The sequence below is a fragment of the Eublepharis macularius genome, chromosome 12 (genome assembly GCF_028583425.1).
Source record: "Eublepharis macularius isolate TG4126 chromosome 12, MPM_Emac_v1.0, whole genome shotgun sequence".
Classification (NCBI taxonomy): Eukaryota; Metazoa; Chordata; class Lepidosauria; order Squamata; family Eublepharidae; genus Eublepharis; species Eublepharis macularius.
The window spans coordinates 50,818,680-50,839,611 of record NC_072801.1 but is presented as its reverse complement, the minus strand read 5'-3'; the positions used below and the strand labels follow the sequence as shown (position 1 = coordinate 50,839,611).

The following is a 20,932-nucleotide window of genomic DNA, read 5'->3' as shown; positions in this document are numbered from 1 at the left end:
GAGGGCCCTCCACTATCACCATCACATCGTCTGCAAAGGCTCTCACCTTGTATGTATATCCTTTAATCTTCAAACCTTTAATTTCATCGTCTTCTTGTATTTGTCTAAGTAAAATTTCCAACACCATCACGAATAACAGTGGAGAGAGTGGACATCCTTATCTTGTTCTCTTTCTTATGTCCAGCTTTTTTGTTATTTCTCGGTTGACAACTATGGCTGCAGGTTGATTCTTATATATCACCTTAACTGCTTGAATAAACATCTTACCCATCTGTACTTTTCCCATCATTGCAAACATAAAATCCCAGTTCAAATTGTCAAACGCTTTTTCAGCATCCACAAAGAAGAAACCAACTTGTTTTCCTGGATTTTTATCATAATATTCTATCGCATTCAATACTGTCCTCAGGTTGTCTTTTATCTGCCTATCTGGTAGAAAGCCTGCCTGCTCCTCCCCTACAAACTCCACTAGCCAGGCCTTCAGCCTTTCATCCAATATTTTCACAAAAATCTTGTAGTCATTGTTTGTTAAAGATATTGGTCTATAATTTTTAACATTGGTTAAATCTTGTGTTTCTTTTGGTATTAATGTAATATTAGCTTCATTCCATGTTTCCAGCAGAGCATCACCTTTTAAAATTCATTCATCACTTTTTGCAGCAACTCTTTCAAATCTTCTGCCATTTCTTTATAAAATGTAGCTGTAAGGCCATCTGGTCCTGGCGCCTCTCCCATCTTTGTAGCTTGTATCGCTTCCACAATTTCTAACATTGTTATTTCACCATTTAATTTATCTCTCAATATCTTGGGCACCGTTGGTAAAAGCAACTTTTGAAAATAATCCTCTATTGAATTCTTATCAGTTAGTTTCTTCTGATACAACTTTGCATAATACTTAAAAAAGCCCTCTCTATTGAATTTTGATCAAACAGTTCTTTCCCGTCTTCCACGATCTTACTAATTATTTGTTTCTCTCTTTTCTTCTTTAACTGCCACGCTAAATATTTCCCTGGTTTGTTAGCTCCTTCAAATGATTTTTGTTTCAGCCTTTTCAACTCCCATTCCACCTCCTTATTTTCCATTGCTCTTATTTGTTCCTGCAGTATTTTAATTTCCTGTTGTATTTTCTTTTTACCAGGTCTTTTCTTTAATTGCTGCTCTTTAAATTTGATTTTTTCTTGAATTTCTTTCAACCTCGACTCTTTTGTTTTTCTTATCTTTGGCATTTAAGTCCATAAGAACTCCCCGAATCACAGCTTTATACGCATCCCATACTTTATAAATTACCACTCCTTGATCCACATTGTATTGTATAAAGCTTTTAGTCTCTCTTAAGAACATCCACATTAACATGACTACTTAACAAATCCTCATTTATTCTCCATCTCCTTTTTTCCCCTTTCGTTCCAAATTTCCAGAATACAGGATTATGTTCTGAACTAATTTTTGGCAAAATATCTGTTTCTTTTGTACATACAGCAAGCTCTTTTGATACCCAAATCTTGTCAATTCTTGAAAAAGATTGATGTCTTGCTGAAAAAAAAGATATATTGCTTAGCACCCGGATTCTGTTTCCTCCATACATCCTCTAAACCTTCCTGTCTTTGAAATTCAAAAAAAGGATTTTGGGAGCTTACCTCCTTTGTTTCTTATCAAATTCGTTGTTTTATCAACTTGTGGATCTACCACTCCATCAAAGTCCCCTGTCACAATCACTTGGTCATATGTCATCTGTCCAAGTCGATCCTTAATTTCATCAAGAAATTGTTCTTTCGTCCCGTTTGGTGCATATATTCCCACAATCAGGGGTTTTTTTGGCATTACAATCAAATTCCACAGCCAAATATCTCCCCTCCTTGTCATTAAAAAGAGCAGAGGCAGTGGGAGTGAGTGATAGAGTTGTTGTAATGGAATGCAGAGCTATGGAAAAACAGCTTCGTTTTCGAGGTATTCCAGAGGTAATGGCGGGATCTGCATTGAAACAAGTCACTGAAATAATTCGGAATTTTTAAGTAAAGAGCGGGAAGAAGTGGCTGCCAACCTAGACATTGCCTACCGAGTTAATTCCATGTATGCAGAGCAAAAAAACTTGCCAAGCGATGTTATTGTCCAGTTAACCACCAAGAGAATGAGGGAGGAGATTATCAGAAAGCATTATGAATCCCCATTGGTACTTGAAGGGAAGCATGTTTGAATTATGAAGGAGTTACCGAGATCGTTCTTGCAAGACCGAAAAAAATACAGAGACCTGACTCAAAAATTAAAAACAATGAACATAAGATACAGATGGGAAATTCCAAAAGGGTTGAGCTTTGAGTTTCAATCAGTGAGGCGAGTCATCAAATCAAGACATGCAATGGATGTGTTTTTGACAGAATTTGAAAAGGACTTACCAAAATCAACTAGACTGTAATTATGGAATACAAATTAATATCATGGAATGTAAATGGACTTAACTCACCTTCAAAGAGCAAAGCAATATTTCATTGGTTGTCCAAACAAAAATGTAATGTGATTTGTCTACAAGAAACCCATATAAGAGAACAGGATGTAAAATATTTACAAAATAAAAAATTAGGGAAGCAATTTGTAGCAACAACTAAGCAAAAGAAAAGAGGGATTGTGTTATATATTAAAGAAGAATTGCAACTGAAATATTGCTTCCTGACTCTTGATATTGATGAGAGTTCAAAATTCAGATAGGAATATATAATTTTTGAAGAGATGAGGCCTTAACATATGAATAAAAGTCTTTTACTTTGTTCAGAAAATTTCTTCTCATTGGTATTTATTTTCTGTTTCCATACCATAGCTACCAGATGTTATAATATACCATGTTATCACGTGGAACCTTGTTGGAATAAATGCTGCATATCTTAACAAAAATAATTCTGGTGAACTTTCACTGCTTCTGTTCCATTTGAGAGCATTATAAACACCATCTCCAAATATTTCACTGCACTAATGTAGTTCCACCACAAACGTACGATATCATGAGGTTCATTACAGTATAAACAGTGGTTACTAATACCTCAATACGTCCTTCCCAATCAAGCTGTGGAGAAATGTCATTGGTGAAGCGTTTTTGTGGTATTTTCTCTTAAGCTAAGGGTAGGCCAAAAGATAATACATTCCAAATTCTATTATCTTTCTCATACCCTAAAGAGCATCTTGACCTGCACAGCCCAGGAAAGCCCGATTGCATCACATCTCATAAGCTATGCAGGTTCAGCCCTGGTTAATATTTGAATGGGAGATCTCCAAAGCAGGCCAAGGTTGTTATACAGAGGCAGGCAATGGCCAACCATCTCTGTAAGTGTCTTGGCTTGAAAGCCCCAGCAGAGGTTGCCATAAGTCATCTGTGACTTGATGACACACTCTATCACCATTCTATAGAGCATTGTCATTTCTGTATATATTCTGACCTGATCCCCAAACACAATAAGCTGTAGAAGATATGCAGAGAACCATCACCCTTTGAAGGGACTCAAAACCCTACCAGGACTGGTAAATATCATTCCATCCCAATTACTCTCTCCCTCTTTTTTCTCTGTTTTCTAGCTAGCCTTCTGCATGTACTATGTGTGTTCTATGCTTACTTGTCTTTTATTCCTCTTAAAATAAAGAAGCCTTTCCTGTTGTACATCCACCTGTTTATTTGAGAGTTCTCTAAGAGAATAATCCTGGTATACATCGGTAGAGATTCCCCAGTTACCCTCTCTTGCTTCGTTACCTTTAATGTTAATTCCCCCAACTCACAAGGAGATCCTTCATTTAGGGCAACACTGGAAATTGGTAAGTGTAGGAGTAAGGTGCTTCCGGGGAAATTTTGACTCTTTTTGCTTTCAAGTAACAGGGCAATCATGTATTTATTTGATTGTGAATACAAACAACCCCCAGGGAATAATGAAAATCTGATAGAAAATGACTTTTAGAGGGCTCTAAAAACAGAACTGTGTGGGGTGGAAAACAAAGAATGATTATGATGCAAAGCAAGGCAATAGTATGTATACAACTGCCCCCAGACTCTAGATGGAAAGACACGTTAATAAGTACCTAGGGATGCTTGTGTGCGTAAGGAAGATTGTATGTGTAGTCCTCAATACACATGCAGGCTTTTCTTGCTCAACACATCTGAATGTGCACGGCACACATGAATACCGCTTTCACGGGAGTTCCATTTGTATGACTGCATCTGCAAGTGATTTCAGAGGGCAAGGTGCCAATTTAGCTCTGTTTGCACTGCAAGAACAAGAAATATAAGCTGCTTGAACTTGCTATTTTGCATTTATTGAAGGTGAGAGAAAGTGTCAAGATCTGCATTTCAACAAATGGATGTGGGGGAACTGGCATTCTTTTAGCAGTTGAGGAGGAACTGATAGTGAAAGCGTGAATGTATTCCCGCAGAGCAAATTGAAGTGTGACTGTGTGAGTGAGTACATGTAAAGTGAAATGAGGTTCACTTGAACATCCTTAGGTACTTAGTAAAGTGTATTTTCACCATCTGTTCAGAGGGACTTCACATTTCAGTGGGATGCAGCTTTTATCTCCAGATAAAAGGATCTCTGTCAAAAAGAAAGCGTGTTCCATGCATGTCAGAAGGCACTACTGATGAGCAAGTGGTCTAAGAATATAAGACAGCTTCAGGAAAAAAGAGTTATCTTTGTAAATTAGAACATCCTTCTCACCCTGGGAACCATATCAATATTTTCAAGAAAACTGTTGCAAAATAAGCTTGTAATCTGACTGTAACAACTCCCAGCTAAAGGCTGATAACCACCTTATGAGGAAAACAGAAATCAAGCAAAACTTAAATTATTTCAAAATTCCAGAATTTATACCCAATCCAATCGTAATTCTTGGGATATGAAAGGGAGATGAGACACAGTTGTTTCTTGAATGGCTATATGCCCATGCATAAACTAGAAGACTCTAGACAGAAGTGAATTTTATGAATCAATTTCATATATGAATCAGTTTTATTCCTTCTTTCACTGAAGCCCACAAAAGCAATTTTCATTTCTGCTATTTCTCTAGTCTCATACTTCCAGCTGTACATCAATCATGTTTTTCTCCCTTTGTATACATACTTACACAATAGTCACAACAGTGGCAACATCTTTTAATAATAGCCTTTTCTCTATGTTTTCAGTGCCCCCCCCAACTGTTTAATAATAACTTTCCCCTATGTTTTCAGTGATGGACAACTGTACATATGTTGGTGAGTTTGTCCTCATGGGCTTAACAAAAGTCCCTGGGCTGCAAGATGTCCTTTCTCTTCTTGATGCTGTATTTTACCATCATACTAGGAAACACGACTATTTTGTTGATAACACTGGAATGGAACAACGGCTCCATTCACCAATGTACTTCTTTCTTGGAAACCTCTCCTGCTTAGATATCTGCTACTCCACAGTCACTATGCCAAAGATGCTGGCTAGCTTCCTCGGGGAACGTCAGAGAATTTCATTGATTGGTTGTCTATCTCAGCTTCATTTTTTCCATTTCTTAGGGAGCAGTGAAGGTTTATTGCTAGGTATCATGGCTTATGACCGCTATGTGGCCATATATAATCCACTGCGTTACACCATCATCATGAACAAGAAGGCCTGCATTTTTTTGGCAATGGCCAGCTGGACTACTGGGTTCTTCCATGCTCTAATGCACACCTTTATGACTTCCAAGCTGTATTTCTGTGGCCCTAACTTAATCCAACATTTCTTCTGTGACATCAAGCCCCTCCTGAGGTTGGCTTGCTGTAGCACTGCCCTCAACCTCAGACTTCTCAATATTGTTACAGGCCTAATTATTGTTCTTCCTTTTTTTCTTACACTTCTCTCCTAAATCTATGTCATCTCCTTCCTCTTCTTGAAAATAAAATCCAAGGAAAGCAGAGGTAAAGCTTTCTCCACTTGTGCCTCCCATCTCACAGTTGTAACACTTTTTATACTGGGGCCATCTTGACTTATATTCCTCCCTTTTCTGGAGAATCCCTGGAACAGGAAATGATGGTCACTCTTATGTACACTGTGGTTACTTCAGCTCTGAATCCCCTGATTTACACCCTAAGGAACCAAGAGGTGAAAACTGCTATTAGGAAGCATTAGGTCAAAAGCTGCTTCCTTCACAAATGGGAAATTAACATGGGCTCTTTTGGTTCTTCTTCCAAAGAATAAAGACGAGCTATCCAGATGATTGGTGTCCATATTGGCTATAGACAACTAGGGAAGCTATTTATAGGTTAAGTCTTTCCCATTATACCTGCAATGTATTTGTTTTGAGCAGGGCTCTTGAGACGTGGCATAAAATCTCCTAAATTTGGACATTTATAAATAAATAATAAAAGTTGGACCTTAATGAAGTAAATTCCTCATCTCGCTTTATGAGCTGGAGCAAATGTGAAGTCCTCCTTGTTAACGTAGGAGTTGGACACATCTGCTGGGTTATGTTTCCTAATGCACTCTACATGGGTCTGCCTTTGAGAATGGTCCAGAAACTTCAGTTAGTCCAAAATGCTGTGGCCAGGCTGGTTAGAGGGATTGTATCGCCTATGTGCTGAAAGATCTGCAATGGCTGCCCATCTGTTTCTGGGTACAATTCCAAGTGCTGGTTCTTACCTTTAAGGTCTTAAATATCTTGGGGCCAGACTACTGAAGGATTATCTCCTCCTATACTATCCAGCACACCAGTTAAGATCTGCCTCTCAAGCCCTGGTTTCTGTACCCCTGCAGTCAGAAGTAAGGTGACTAAAGACAGGACATTTTCAGTAGTGGCACCTCTCCTGGGAATGCCCTCCCCCATTGAGGCTCACTTGGCACCGACTTTATTTTCTTTTAGGCATCAGATGAAAACACATCTTTTTACTTAGGATTTTAATTAGGGGGTTATGATATTAACTTTTTAATAGTCTGTTGGATAGTTTTTATGCTCCTTATGACCAGTGGCTTGTTTTTAATATTGTGGTGTTTTTAATTGTAAACCATCTTGAACAGAGCTCTGAAGAAATGACTTAGAAATAGAAATAGAAAGTGGCATAGAAAGTGGCATAGAAATAACCTAAGTAAATAAGATAAAACACTGGACTAAGTCATGAAGTAGTAGACACAGGACACAGAGAACATTATCGCATGGACAAAATGTCCAGTAATAATGGTGGATCCAATAAGGCAGAAGAAGGCAAGGCAAAATGCAGATGATACAGTGAGAAATAGAGCATTTATTTTATCGATACACAAAAGAAGGGGCTCTATAAGTTTTGCACATAGCTTTGTCAGGAGATTTATTTATTTATTTATTTATTTATATTTCAATTTATATACCACCCAGTTTTAAATCAGTTTATATAGTTTAAAATCAATACAGTTTCTACAGTTTAAAATCAATAAAAACAAGAAAACAACAATACTAAAATCAATATACAAAACAATAATGAAATAAATTAACCAAGTGCAATGGTGGGGAGAACTCCCACCCCCACCCCGAAGGTGAGAGGCTGACATGACACCACTCCAACCACCGAACGCTTGGTGGAATAGCTCTGTGTTATGACTTTTACTTTTGGGGGGCAGATATTTCTTTTAATTTTTCCCTTCACTCCCTCTGGGTAGTTAGCTGCCACCAGGAATATTAAATTCCAATATATTTTATTTAAGTTTTCCCTTTGGTAACGTGTTTAAGCGTCAGGCTCCTTTGTGGTTCTATGTGGCCCTGAGGATAGGAATGGGATATAACAATGACAGCTACTCTGGGATATAACAAAACAAAATAAATGTTTATTCTTCAAGAAGCATATTGGTTTCATAAAAGTAGTTCTTAAAGTTACTTCATTTAAACCTCCTTCACACAGATCTTGTGTAAGGTTTCACACACAGTTAGCCTCTTTCTCTAGGCTCTATATTTCTCTCACAGAAAACTCCTCAGGCAGCACACAGCTAGCCTCTCTGACTCTTATTCACAGATTATATTTCTCTCATAACCACTTCAACATATTCAGGCAGCACACAGCCAGCCTGCTTTCTTCTCACTCCCCAAAACCTTTCTCCCTTGCCTGTAAGTCTCAACTGCATTCACTCCACCCACACTCTGTCATCAACCAATCATATCACTCACTCATCTCTCTCTCTCACCCCCACTCTTCACCTATTTCATCCAGCATTTAAAGAAACATGCACCCATTTCTTGAAATCATTACAAATCCCCCCCTTCTCCTTTAAGCAGAACACATCTCTTTTTCAGAAGAGTTGTGTGCAGCTTCCTCTGGCTTAGGGAATAGTTTATTCTCTTCATCAATTGGTGTATTCTGTTTCTCTAAGGACCCTAGCTGAAATCTGAGGTTTCTCTGGCTAGTTAGAGTCTTTTTCGGCATTCTATTTTCTATATCCAGATAAGAGTTTTTTTGCTCTGACATATCTATTTTTTCACAAATTAGCTTTAGGTTAGTAACCCTTTTCTGTAACAACTCATTTTCCCATGCAAAAATGTTTGTTTCTGCATTCATCTCATTCTGCCTGGCCTCCTCTCTTATGTCCTTTAACTCAGGATCCTTCATAATTTCTTTTATTTATGCCTCCTGCTTTTTCTTGGGACATGTCAGCAGTACTACTAACAGGAGTTTGTGTCTCTCTTTTTCTCTCCTGCAATGTATCAATTGTGTCTGTTGCTAAGATACCTAGGGGCTTGTCTTCTACTTCCTCGGCTTCAACTTGTAGCAAATCATCGGAGTCAGTGCATATTTGAATTCTTGCTTTTGCTCCCATTACATCTCTTCCCAATACTACTGGTATTTTCTGTTCTTTAATAACTGCTACAGGAAAATATTCTTCCTTTCCTCTCCAGTTTATTTTTTTGCTGTGCGAGTGGCACTCTTTTAGAATTTCCCCACACACCTTGCAAGGATATTTGCTTATCTGCAATCAGGTTTTTCTTATTAACAAAATCCTCCCTGACCAGTGTTACTGAGGCTCCTGTGTCTAGAATGGCTAAAGTATCTCTCCCATTTATTTGTACCACCTCTCTCAGTTCAGTACCCTGAGCAACCTGATCTGTCTTTACCCCGCACAAGTAGACTGTTTCTTCAGTGTTTATGGGTAAGACAGTGTTCTTACTGCGTGTTTCATTTGTGTTTGCTGAGTTTGGAGAGTTTCTAGCATCTTCCTCACGCCGATCATCTGTTCTAGTGACCCTCCTTCATGCTCAAGTGTTGTTTGCTTGGGTTGGTTCTTTAGACATTTGTAAGCTAAATGCCCTTTCAGACCACATACAAAACAACTTTTATTATTCCAGTATCCATCTTGGTTTCTTTCTATATTTTTATCCTGACTTTTTATAATCTCATCTCTCTCATACATTCCTGTCCTTTCTCCCTCTTGTCTTTTACTTGATTTAAACTTTGGTTTATAAGAATAGTCTTTCTGTTCACGACAATCCCATCCTCCACTATTAAGTGTTAATCTATCTGCCCACTCTGATGCTTGCTTGACATTCCCTGGAAGTTTATTTTTAACCAGAAGTCTGATCTCTGAAGGAAGTTGAAATAAAAACTGATCCAAAATCATTAGATCCCTTATTCCCTCTTTAGTGTTAGCTTTGGCAGATGAAATCCATTTATCAAAATAGTCTGTCAGTTTGGCACTCAAAGACTTAAATGACTACTCTTTCTGAGCCGCTATGCTTCTAAACCTTTCTGAAGTAATCAGCACCTAGCCTCAATCTGTCATATACTGCCTCTTTGTATTCAGCATAAACAACAGGTTTATCTGAGGGAAATGTGTTGTAGATCTCAGCCAATTCCCCTCTAATTAAGCTGGATAAATACTTCATATATTGTGTCTCTGGGATTTCCCAGTTCTGAGCAGATCTCTCAAAAGTGGACAGGAAAATTTGTGGATCTTCTCCTGACACATACACCATAAAATCTTTTGGGGTAACATGAGGTAAATCAGCTCTGGGTTCAGAGTTTCCCTCCTTTTTGTCCCCATTCTTAAGTCTCTCTCTTTCTAATTGTAATCTTTCTGCTTCCAAACTGGTGTGTCCTTCCATCTCCTGAACTCTAAGTTCCATTTCAGCTTTCCACTTTTTCCTCTCAAATTGTTTTTCTTCTATTTCAGCTTCCCTTTCAGCTTGCCTTTCCCTTTGTTTTTGTTCTATTTCTCGAGTTCTAAGTTCTGCTTCAATTTTCAATTTTTCCCTCAGAAACTCTAAATATTCTGGACTAGGGTTGTAGATTCCCTCAGGGTTTCTCTCCTCTGCAGTTCTACTTGGCTCCACACTGCTTTGTATTAGTATAACTCTCAGTTCTTCTGCACTTTTCCCCTCATGAGGTAAATTTAACTCTTTGCACTTCTGAATCAGAGCCTCCTTTTTCATCCCCATAAACTCTGCCATTTTTCTCTTTTACTTGTATTCCTGCTACAATTTTACTAAACTTCACCAGATTATGTTCTCTCTTATAAATCCTACTAGTTCTTCTGTGTCTTTCCTTTATAACAGTTCTATATTCCTCACAGGATTTAACTGAACACTCTGTCTCTTTGACTATCTGTCCCTTCAGAATGCCTTTCTCTCAGAATGTTCCTTCCTCCCAGGCTATTATATCCCACTTAAAATATTTTGTTCTCCTCAGGATGTTTGAGATCCCACCGCTATGCCTCCATTTGTTATGACTTTTACTTTTGGGAGGTAGATATTTCTTTTAATTTTTCCCTTCACACCCTCTGGGTAGTTAGCTGCCACCAGGAATATTAAATTCCAATATATTTTATTTAAGTTTTCCCTTTGGTAACGTGTTTAAGCGTCAGGCTCCTTTGTGGTTCTATGTGGCCCTGAGGATAGGAATGGGATATAACAATGACAGCTACTCTGGGATATAAAAAAACAAAATAAATGTTTATTTTTCAAGAAGTGTATTGGTTTCATAAAAGTAGTTCTTAAAGTTACTTCATTTAAACTCCTTCACACAGATCTCGTGTAAGGTTTCATACACAGTTAGCTTCTTTCTCTAGGCTCTATATTTCTCTCACAGAAAACTCCTCAGGCAGCACACAGCTAGCCTCTCTAACTCTTATTCATAGATTATATTTCTCTCATAACCACTTCAACATATTCAGGCAGCACACAGCTAGCCTGCTTTCTTCTCACTCCCCAAAACCTTTCTCCCTTGCCTGTCAGTCTCAACTGCATTCACTCCACCCGGACTCTGTCATCAACCAATCATATCACTCACTCATCTCTCTCTCACACCCCCACTCTTCACCTATTTCATCCAGCATTTAAAGATACATGCACCCATTTCTTGAAATATTTAGACTCTGTCTTACAGGCCCAGTGGAATGATAATATGTCCCACTGGGCCCGGGTTTCCATTGACAGATTGTTCTACTAGGCTGGGACCAGTACTGAAAAGGCCCTGGTCCTGGTTGAAGCAAGGTGGGCTTCCTTAGGGCTGGGAGCCACCAGTAAACATTTATCCACCTATCAAAGCGGTCTCCGGGGAACGTACAGGGTGAGGCGGTCCCAAAGATATGCCGGTCCCAACCCGCTCAGGGCTTTAAAGGTAAGAACCAATACCTTGAACTTGATTTGGAATTCAACCGGAAGTCAGTGCAGCTGGCGCAGGACAGGTGTAATATGTGACTGGTAAGATATACCAGTCAGGACCCACGCCACTGCATTCTGGACCATTTTTAAATTTCCAGATCAGGCCCAGGGGTAGTCCAGCATAGAGTGAGTTACAGTAATCTTGCCTGGAGGCGACCGTTGCCTGGATCACTGTAGCCATGTCCTGGAGTTTCAAGTAGGGGGCAAGTTGCCTGATCTGATGAAGATGGAAAAATGCAGACTTGGCAACCGCCATGACCTGGGTCTCCATCAATAGGGAAGCATCCAGGAGCACGCCCAGACTCTTCACCACTGGCAAAGTTGCCAGTGGTGTCCCATCCAGGGCAGGGAGCTGGATCCCAACATCTGGCAGCCCTTGTCACAGCTGCAGGACCTCTGTCTTTACCGGGTTCAGTTTCAGCCTGCTCTGTTTCAACTATGCTGTCACAGCCTCCAGAGCTCTGGCCAGATTGTCTGGGGCCATGTCAGGCTGGCCATCCATCAACAGAAAAAGTTGGGTGTCATCCACGTATTGATGACAGCCCAGCTCAAACCTCCACACTAACTGGGGGAGGAGGCGCATGTAGATATTAAATAACATCAGGGAGAGTATTGCCCCTTGGGGAACCCCGCACACCAAAGGGTGATGGGGCGATAGATCTCCCCCAAGTGCCACCCTCTGTCCCCGACTATGGAGAAAGGAGACCAGCCACTGTAAGGCTGTCCCCCTAATCCCCACGTTGGCAATGCAGCTGGTCAACAGATCATAGTCAACCATGTCAAATGCTGCTGTGAGGTCGAGTAACACAAGCAGCGCTGACCTGCCTCTGTCTAAATGCCTGTGAAGGTCGTATGTGAGGGCAACCAAGGTCATCTCCGTCCCATGGCCAGGACGGAAGCCAGACTAGAATGGGTCCAGGACTACAGCATCATTCAGGAATTCCTGCAGTTGTATCACCACTGCCCACTCAATCACCTTACCCAGGAATGGGAGGTTCAACACTGGCAAGTAACTGGATGGGTCAGTGGGATCCAAAGATGTTTTTTTCAGGAGGGGTCGCACCACCGCCTCCTTTAACGCTCCTGAAAAAAACCCAGAGCTAAGGGAGATGTTAACAATGGCCTCCAAATGTTCCCATAGCCCCTCCAAGCTGGCCTTCACCAGCTAGGATATGCAGGAGTCCAAAGGACAGGTGGTTGGCCTCATCCCCTGCAGGATCCTGTCAACATCGTCCCGGGAGAACAGCCTGAAATGAGCTAATACGAACCCAGAAGACGGCCAAGGGGTCTCCAGTTCCCTTATTGTATCAACAGTGGGCGGCAGGCCATGGCAAAGGGACAAGATTTTGCCTTCAAAATAGATCGCAAAAGCCTCACAGCCAATAGTCAAATTAAGAATTTGGTGGTCTCCCTGAGAGAGGGAAACCAAGGACCAAACTGTTCGAAATAATTGAGCCGGGCATGAGCTAGCGGATGCAATGGAAGCAGCAAAGAAATCCCTCTTTGCTGCTTTTACTGCCACCTCATAGGCTTTCATAAATGTCCTATAAGATGTTCTTGCCTCTTTGTCGCGTCCCCGCCTCCACACTTGCTCTAGTTGTCTCAGAGACTGCTTCATCTGGCAAAGCTCCTCAGTGAACCAAGGAGCTACCCATTTGTGGTCTTGGAGAGGACGGCAGAGGGCAATAACATTGATGGCTTCGCAAAGTCGGCCATGCCAATCATCTACCAGCTCATGTAACGTATTGCCAGGGGGCATCGGATCCCACAGAGCAGCCTGAAAACCAATTGAATCAATAAGTCTCCACAGGCGAGCGTAAATCCACTTACCGCCCACCTGGGAAAGGAGCAGCATGCTCAGACGAGCCTTCAGAACAAAGTGATCTGACCATGGCACTGCATCATAGGCATCCAGGACCACCATCATCCCTGCCCCCAAATCAAACCCAGTGTGTGACCTGCTTGATGCGTGGGAGCCAAAACGAACTGGAAGAGTCCTAGGGCCGCCATGAAGGACACCAGGTCAATGGCCTGCATGGAGGCATCATTGTCAGCATGGACGTTGAAATCCTCGAGAACCAAAAGTTTTGGAAATTCCAATGTCCAGCTGGCCACCGCCTCCAACATACCAGACAGGAAAGATGCAGGTGCAGTAGGCGGTTGGTACGCTATGCATATTGGCAACCTCTCCTCGGCGTCCAACGCTAGGCCCACACAATCAATGTGGGGTGGGGAATGGTTTGAAGGAGAAAGACTCCCGAATGAGCAAAGCCACGCCTCCCTCCCAACCACTTGTCCGGGACTGGTGGAGGACCATATAACCTGGACATAATATAAAAAGAACATTAATAAAATTGTAACAATCAAAATACAAAATATTACCCATTAGAAGAAACATACATGGACAAGCATGAATGAAAATATTACATAAGCTTAAAAAATCCCACCCTGGTGGTGGTGTACACAGTTTCATATGTCCCAGGCATGAAGTATCACATTAATAATACATGGACCAATGGATTATAGAATAGAATAAGAATTATCTTTGTCTCCATTACTTTCCCCACAGCTGCTGAAGGTACAGAGAAAAGAAAGCACCCTGAAAGTCTGCACTCCAAATCATGTGTCTTCTAATGGCCAAGCTATAAGTGACAAATGATACTTGCCGGGCAAGTGAATAGACTCACATGTATTCCTCCCTGTTCACTTGCCATTCACTTGCACTCCACTTGATCAAGTGGAGTGCAAGTGAATGGCAAGTGAACAGGGAGGAATACACTTGAGTCTGTTCACTTGCCAGGCAAGTGTCATTTGTCACTTGTAGCTTGGCCCTAAGACAAATGGGTTTTGGCACCATCTTTTCAGTGGCCAAAATCTTAAAAGTTCTATAGTATTTGTGGATCTAACTGTTGTCTTTGACTCAGTAGATCAAAACCAACTGTGGCAAAACTAGGAGGCACTACTATCGATAAATGTCTATTGTTCCCGATTCCAGAATTATATTGCAGTATATCCGTTAAAGTTAAGGTAGGCCCTGCAGACTCTTTAACAGAAGAGATCTCAAATCCCCAGGAGGTCAAACAGGGCCATCTTTAAATTTTATACCTCAGAAGGATGATTTTTAGTTGAAACTGTTCCAGTGTAAGGCCATCCTGCAGCTTCTATATGATGCAAAGATCTTGGATTGGAATGAACATCTGATCTCAGTCCTGGAACCAATCAAAAATATCTTCTTAAAGAGAATTTTAGTTTTGCCTTGAAGCACTCTGGTGGCTTTAGTGTGGGCTAAAGTTGGTTTACCTTCTATAATTTAATTTAATTTAATTTATTACATTTATATTCCGCCCTCCCCGCTTTCGCAGGCTCAGGGCGGATAACAAATACAAACATGCTTAAAAACATTTTAAAACATTAAATAATACATTTAAAAACATTTAAAAACATTAAATATAACAATTCATGCTGCATATAAGAGCCTTGCTTCTACTTGGCCTTACTTGCACTAACGATGGTCAGGCAAGAAATATGAAGCTGTGTTTTTAGACTGAGTGCAAATCGACTCTGGAATCCATTGACTATAGTTAAGCATTACCATTGTCACTGAGTAGACGGCAGTTAAGATTCTAAAGAAAGCAAAATAATCTTTCCGTTAGCCCATTCTTAAGGCATAGAAATGCACTGATGCATTCAGACACCATTTGCACAGCTAGCTTTAAGAATATCCTCCATTGTTATTCTCTGATAGATGACTTTTGAGGGGGTCCTTTGCCTAGTCTCAATATATGAGACTAGATCTTTAAGATCAAATGCTGTGTTGGCAGAAATACAACTCTCTGTTCTAAATTTTTGTTCAAGGAGGACCATGGCAGATCCTCTTATTTGAACAAAATTACCTTTTCTAGTCTCAGAATGACTAACTTCTTTGAGGTTTCAAGCCATGCCCTCAGACATTCTAGTCAGTTGTTACACACAACTACTTATTACTGTCCATTTTTGTACTTATGGAGCTTCAGTCCTCCAAGACCTTCCACGTTATCTTTTGTTCTGCCTTTTGTATACAGAGCCCAGAAATAAATTCCTTGGGGAAATTTTAAACGGCATTGATTCCTCTCCTGTGATGGAAAAATAGCCCTCCTGCTTTCCAATTTGGATCTATACATCCTTATAGTAGAGTCCGCCCTGGCAGCTAAGAAAATCTGGGCTTGAGTTGTACTTATTGGTTTGTTGGCATTTGAACACATGCAATAAACATTATTCTGACTCCATAAAGTTCTAGCTTTTATGGCCCTCAAGCTAGGATCTATGATGAAGAAATGGATGAAGAATAGAAAAGCCAACACTTCAAAGTACTTCCAGCAGACAGTCCTGTTTTTGCCACTGTGAAAAGAAAATGACAACAAAGGGGGATACCCATGCATTATGCCTTTCCCAAGGTGCAAATTCTCTGAAACTTGGGGGGTCTTTGGAGGACAGTGAGGACTATGTCCCCTGCCAGCTGATAGTTTAAAGGGATCTTTAAGGGGCCACGAACAATGAACAACAAACAGAACAAAGTTAAATGAACATGTTGGTGAACAGGGTCATGTTCGTTACTGTTCATTGTTCGTTGTTCGTAGATGGCAACGAACAACAAACAGCTTCTTCGGGTTTTTTTTCCCATTCATGCCCATGTCAAGTCCAGACCACATGAAAGAAGAACATTTGTTATCTGAAGAGGGGCATTTTGGTTAAGATGAGTACAGTTCAGCTTTTGAAGATGTCTGGAGAATATGCAAAACCTACTTCTTCAAACAAAAAAAAATTGTGGCCTGCTGAGTGGGAATCCTATGTTGCTTTCACTATGAAATGTATTAGTTTATTATGGAGCATTTTTAAAAAATTTGGTTGTGGTGGTTGACTGTCAGAGGAGTCAGCTTGTGGGAACTCAGACCATACACACTACAAATAGTATTGTATGTAGTTTGGCTCTTAAAAAGTCTAAAGCCTAGTTTGTCTCTTAAAAAGTCTAAAGCCTAGTTCTACCTAACAGCTAAACATCTATGCTATACAGACAGTTGTGTGACACCCATGACTAAAAGCCAACCCCACCCCCCAAAAAAACCACTCATTGAAAACTAGCAGTTCAGGGAGAATGGTTCGGGCCTATTTGTCTCCCTGACCTGCTAGTAGGGTGTCCAACCTCCTGAGGATGGCTAGAGATGTCCTGAAATTACAACTAATTTCCAGTTTACAGAAAAGAGTTGCCCTGGAGAAAATGGCTGCCTTGGAAGGTGGACTCTATGGCATTATACCCAGATTACATTTCTCCCCTCCTGAAACGTGAAATCCCCCAACTCAGAGGAACCAGCAGCCTAATTCTTTCATTTATGCCACCTACATCTCACACATTTAGATTCCTGGCTCCTGTCCCTGCCAATTCCAAGCTGACTGCACATCTTCCCACTTCCACAAATTCCCAGAAATCCTGGCTCTTTGCCCAGAAATTAGACCCTCCTTCCTGGCAGCAGAACAAATCCTGGCTTTGCTTCTGAGCCTCACGCATTTTAGAATCTTTCAGCACCATGCTCTTGCATTCTAGTCCTTTGTGGTTGCTGTGGATACAGAAGCCCCAGAGAGCTAGAGTGACCCAAGCTGAGTGAAGCCACTCAGTTGGACGGATGCAGCATGGAAGTGCAGAAGCTGTGGCCATGACCACGGGGGAAATACACAACCAGGTTCTGAGTTGTAACAGGTAAATAAAGTCATCCCTAGAGTGTGTGTCATAAATGCTAGGGGAAAACATTTTCTGTCTCTCCTAAGGCTGTCCTGCTTGCATACCCCATCTTTTAAATAATGGGACAGGACTGGCATCTCTCATTCTCAACAAACTTGGTGGAACAGAACTCCATTGGCAACACACAGCCAATTTTTAAATATAGTTATTGGCCTAAATGAGAAGTGAAAGCACTAAATTGGGGAGGAGGCAAACAATTTTTTAAGGACAGAGTACAGTTCTCATAATTTTGAGAAGGAAGAATAGGATTAATTTTTTTTTTAATTTGCAAGTAAGCAGGGAGGAATACATGTGAGTCTGTTCACTTGCCATTCAAGTGTAATTTATCACTTCTAGCTTTGGCCCTGAGAAAAACAGCATTATTTATTTGTGTGAAGCTTGTCTATGCTACCTTTTCACCCAAATATATGCTTAAAATAATTAGATAAAACATAATATAAACATACATTAAAAAGTCATAGAGATGTTAAAGATTGTTAATTGCTATTCAGGACTGCAGAACCCAAATTCATGGCAAAGTTTGCTTGAACTCATGAAGTTGCCTTGTGCTGAGTTATCACCTGAGAGCATTAAACTGAAAATTCTGGTAACTGAACTTGGGGCTTCTTGCATGCTAAAGATGTGATCAGCTAATGAGGAACAATCCATGTGCCTTTGACCTGACAGAGATCATCATGACCCAAAGCTGACCCTTGCTTTCTTTAAACGTCAGATGACAAATCTGTGACAGAAGCTGAAAGAAGCCAAAGTGGACAATCTCAAACTGACCATAAAGCTCAAGAACATCCCAGGTTCTCACCACGAACTAGAAAAGGCACAGATGGAGTTGGGGTGAAAGGATTCTTGAGATTGCTTGCCTGTGACAGAAGCTGGAAGAAGTCAAAGGGGGTGATCTCAAACTGACCACGATGCTCAGGTTACATCCTGGTTTCTGACTTCAAAAGGGATAAGGCTCTAGAAAAGGCACAGATGGAGTTGAGGCACAGGGATTCTGCAATTGCTGACATGATGAAGGACAGATAACTTGGCTTCTGTCTATCTGCTACGTAGGATGTTTTAAATATTCAGTAAAACTGAGTTGTGACACTAACTGCCTGTTTCTTTTAAAGTTGGAGCATATCTTGAGCAACTAATTCTAGGGTGCAGGGGAAATAAAAAATGTCAGAAGATGAAAACATGAAGTATGTTTGCAGAATTTCTGTTCTATAAAAGGAAACTGATAATTGATTTGGGGGAGAATGAGTAAAAGAAGGACATCTGAGGCAGAAAGATTTTCTGGAAAACTTTGGCAAAAGAGAATGGGGCAATTAGCTAGAATGCAATTTGTACCAACTGCAGGCAGGTGGGGGACTGATTTGGTACACTGACACAGGAACAAAACCGAAATCTAATTACTCTGGGGGCAAAAGCAGTACATGTGAATGTCTACATATTATACCAGCTTTACGCGTGGTTTCGTACAGCAGCACTCTGCTGGTTTGAATCCCACTACTGCAGTGAGCTCAGCAGACCTCAGCTCCAGCTGTATTGTGGGTATAACAACATTGACTTTGTTCACTGCTCTGAGTGGAGCACTAATCTGTCTAGAATAGTGGTATATAAGCGTAGTAGTTGTTGTTATTAATAATTATGATGTTCTAATGGTGTGAGATTTGAAAATGGACTGGGGTTAATTCAGCTGTGAGTGAGGGCCAAGCTACACATGACGAATGACACTTGAACAGCAAGTGTATTTCTCCACGTTCACTTGCCCTCCACTCAATCCACTTGCTGTTCAAGTGTCATTCGTCATGTGTAGCTTGGCCCTCAGATGCAGGTTTCGTGATTAAGGGGGAAATCCCCTAAAGTGCTTTACCTTCATTCTGTTTTGGCTTCTGAGTGCAAAACCCAGAGCCAGCAGACAGTTCAGAAATTAGAGGCAGAGTTGGAGCAGAGCCATATCCCTCTGGCCTTGGAATCTCAGCACAGTATTAAGGTGGGGGGAACACTTACCCACAGTGAGGCTGTTGGTCTTATTCTTCTCTGTCTTTATCAATAAAATAATCAAGATGAAAGAATTCACAATCTTTGCTGAACCATTGCAAAGAAGTCATAACATTTGTTAGTGTATGATAGAGATCAGCGTGCTAGTGAATTATACTACCAGTTTGTCTCTCTTTTTGTGGCCTGTATGTGGATCTTTTGAATAACTACATTATAGAAGAAAAGCATCTAACCTCATGTGTTTGTGCTCAGAAGTAACCTTTCAGTTCTGATTTTTTTCCCCTTTCAAAAAAAATATATCCACAGTTTAAATCTTGTATGCTGTCTTGTGACACAACAATTATTTCCTTATGAAGTTATATGACAATACCTTTATCGATGCAGAAGCACTATATACAAATTGATGAACTGCATCAATAGAAAAAAGCTGTTTCCTTGAAAAAAGGCGTGGAAACGATTAGCAGTGAATTACAAGGAACGAAACAGAGAGTCAAAACAGTAGAAGACGCGATGGAGAATTTAATAGAAACGCAACAAACAGAGATGAGATCGGTAAAGGGGAGGATGTCAGTTGCAGAAACTAAACACATGGAGAAGCAGCTTCGTTTTCGTGGTCTGCCAGAAGTTGAAGGGAAGTCAGCGCAAGAACAGATGACTGAGGTGTTGGCTGAATACCTGGGGAAGGAGGAGGAGGAAATTGTGGCTATCCTAGATGTGGCGTATCGTGTGAACTCGAGAATTGCAACCCAGAGGAAACTACCAAGGGATGTGATCGTGCAGTTTACAACTAGAAATATGAAAGAGAGGATTGTGACAAAACAATTTCAAGACCCATTGGAGATTGATGGCAAGACGATTATCATAATGAAGGAATTGCCCAGATCAGTGTTACTGGACAGGAAAAAATATAGAGTGTTAATTCAGACTTTGAAGGACATGAACATTAGGTACAGATGGGAGTTACCGGAAGGAGTGTCCTTTGAGTTTGGAGGGGCAAAAAAGCGTATCAGATCTGAGCGGGAGATGGAGAGATTTATTAAGGACAATGAAAAAGACTTACCAACAAAACCATGAATATGGAGAGTAAAGTATTATCTTGGAATGTAAATGGACTAAACTCACCGAATAAGAGAAAAAATATTTTTCATTGGCTACTAAAACAAAAATGTGATATTGTTTGTTTGCAGGAGACCCATATTAGAAAACAGGATGTAAAATATTTAAAATCTGGAAAATTGGGCAAAGAATTTGTAGCGGCTTCCAACAAGAAAAAAAGAGGAGTGGTGTTGTATATAAAAGAGGAGCTGCAGCCAAAATTTGTTATGAGAGATGTGGAAGCTAGATTTGTAGCAGTGGAATGTAACTGGAACTTAAAGAGAGTGTTGGTAGTCGGACTTTATGCACCTAACGGTGCAAAGGAAAGCTTCTTTGAGGACTTAAGGAAGCACTTAGACGATCTTGTATATGACCAGATAATTCTTGCTGGAGATTTCAATGGAGTGACAGATTTGGAACTAGACAAAAAGACTACAAAAGCACAAAAGAAAAGAGGATTATTGCCAAAGCTTTTTTTTGAGTTGA

At 40.5% G+C, this 20,932-nt stretch overlaps 1 pseudogene; it reads left to right on the top strand.

Moving 5' to 3' along the window:
* The first annotated feature begins 5,199 nt into the window (after nt 1-5,199).
* Nucleotides 5,200-6,107, top strand: LOC129339224 (olfactory receptor 12D1-like; annotated as a pseudogene).
* Nucleotides 6,108-20,932: the final 14,825 nt, after the last annotated feature.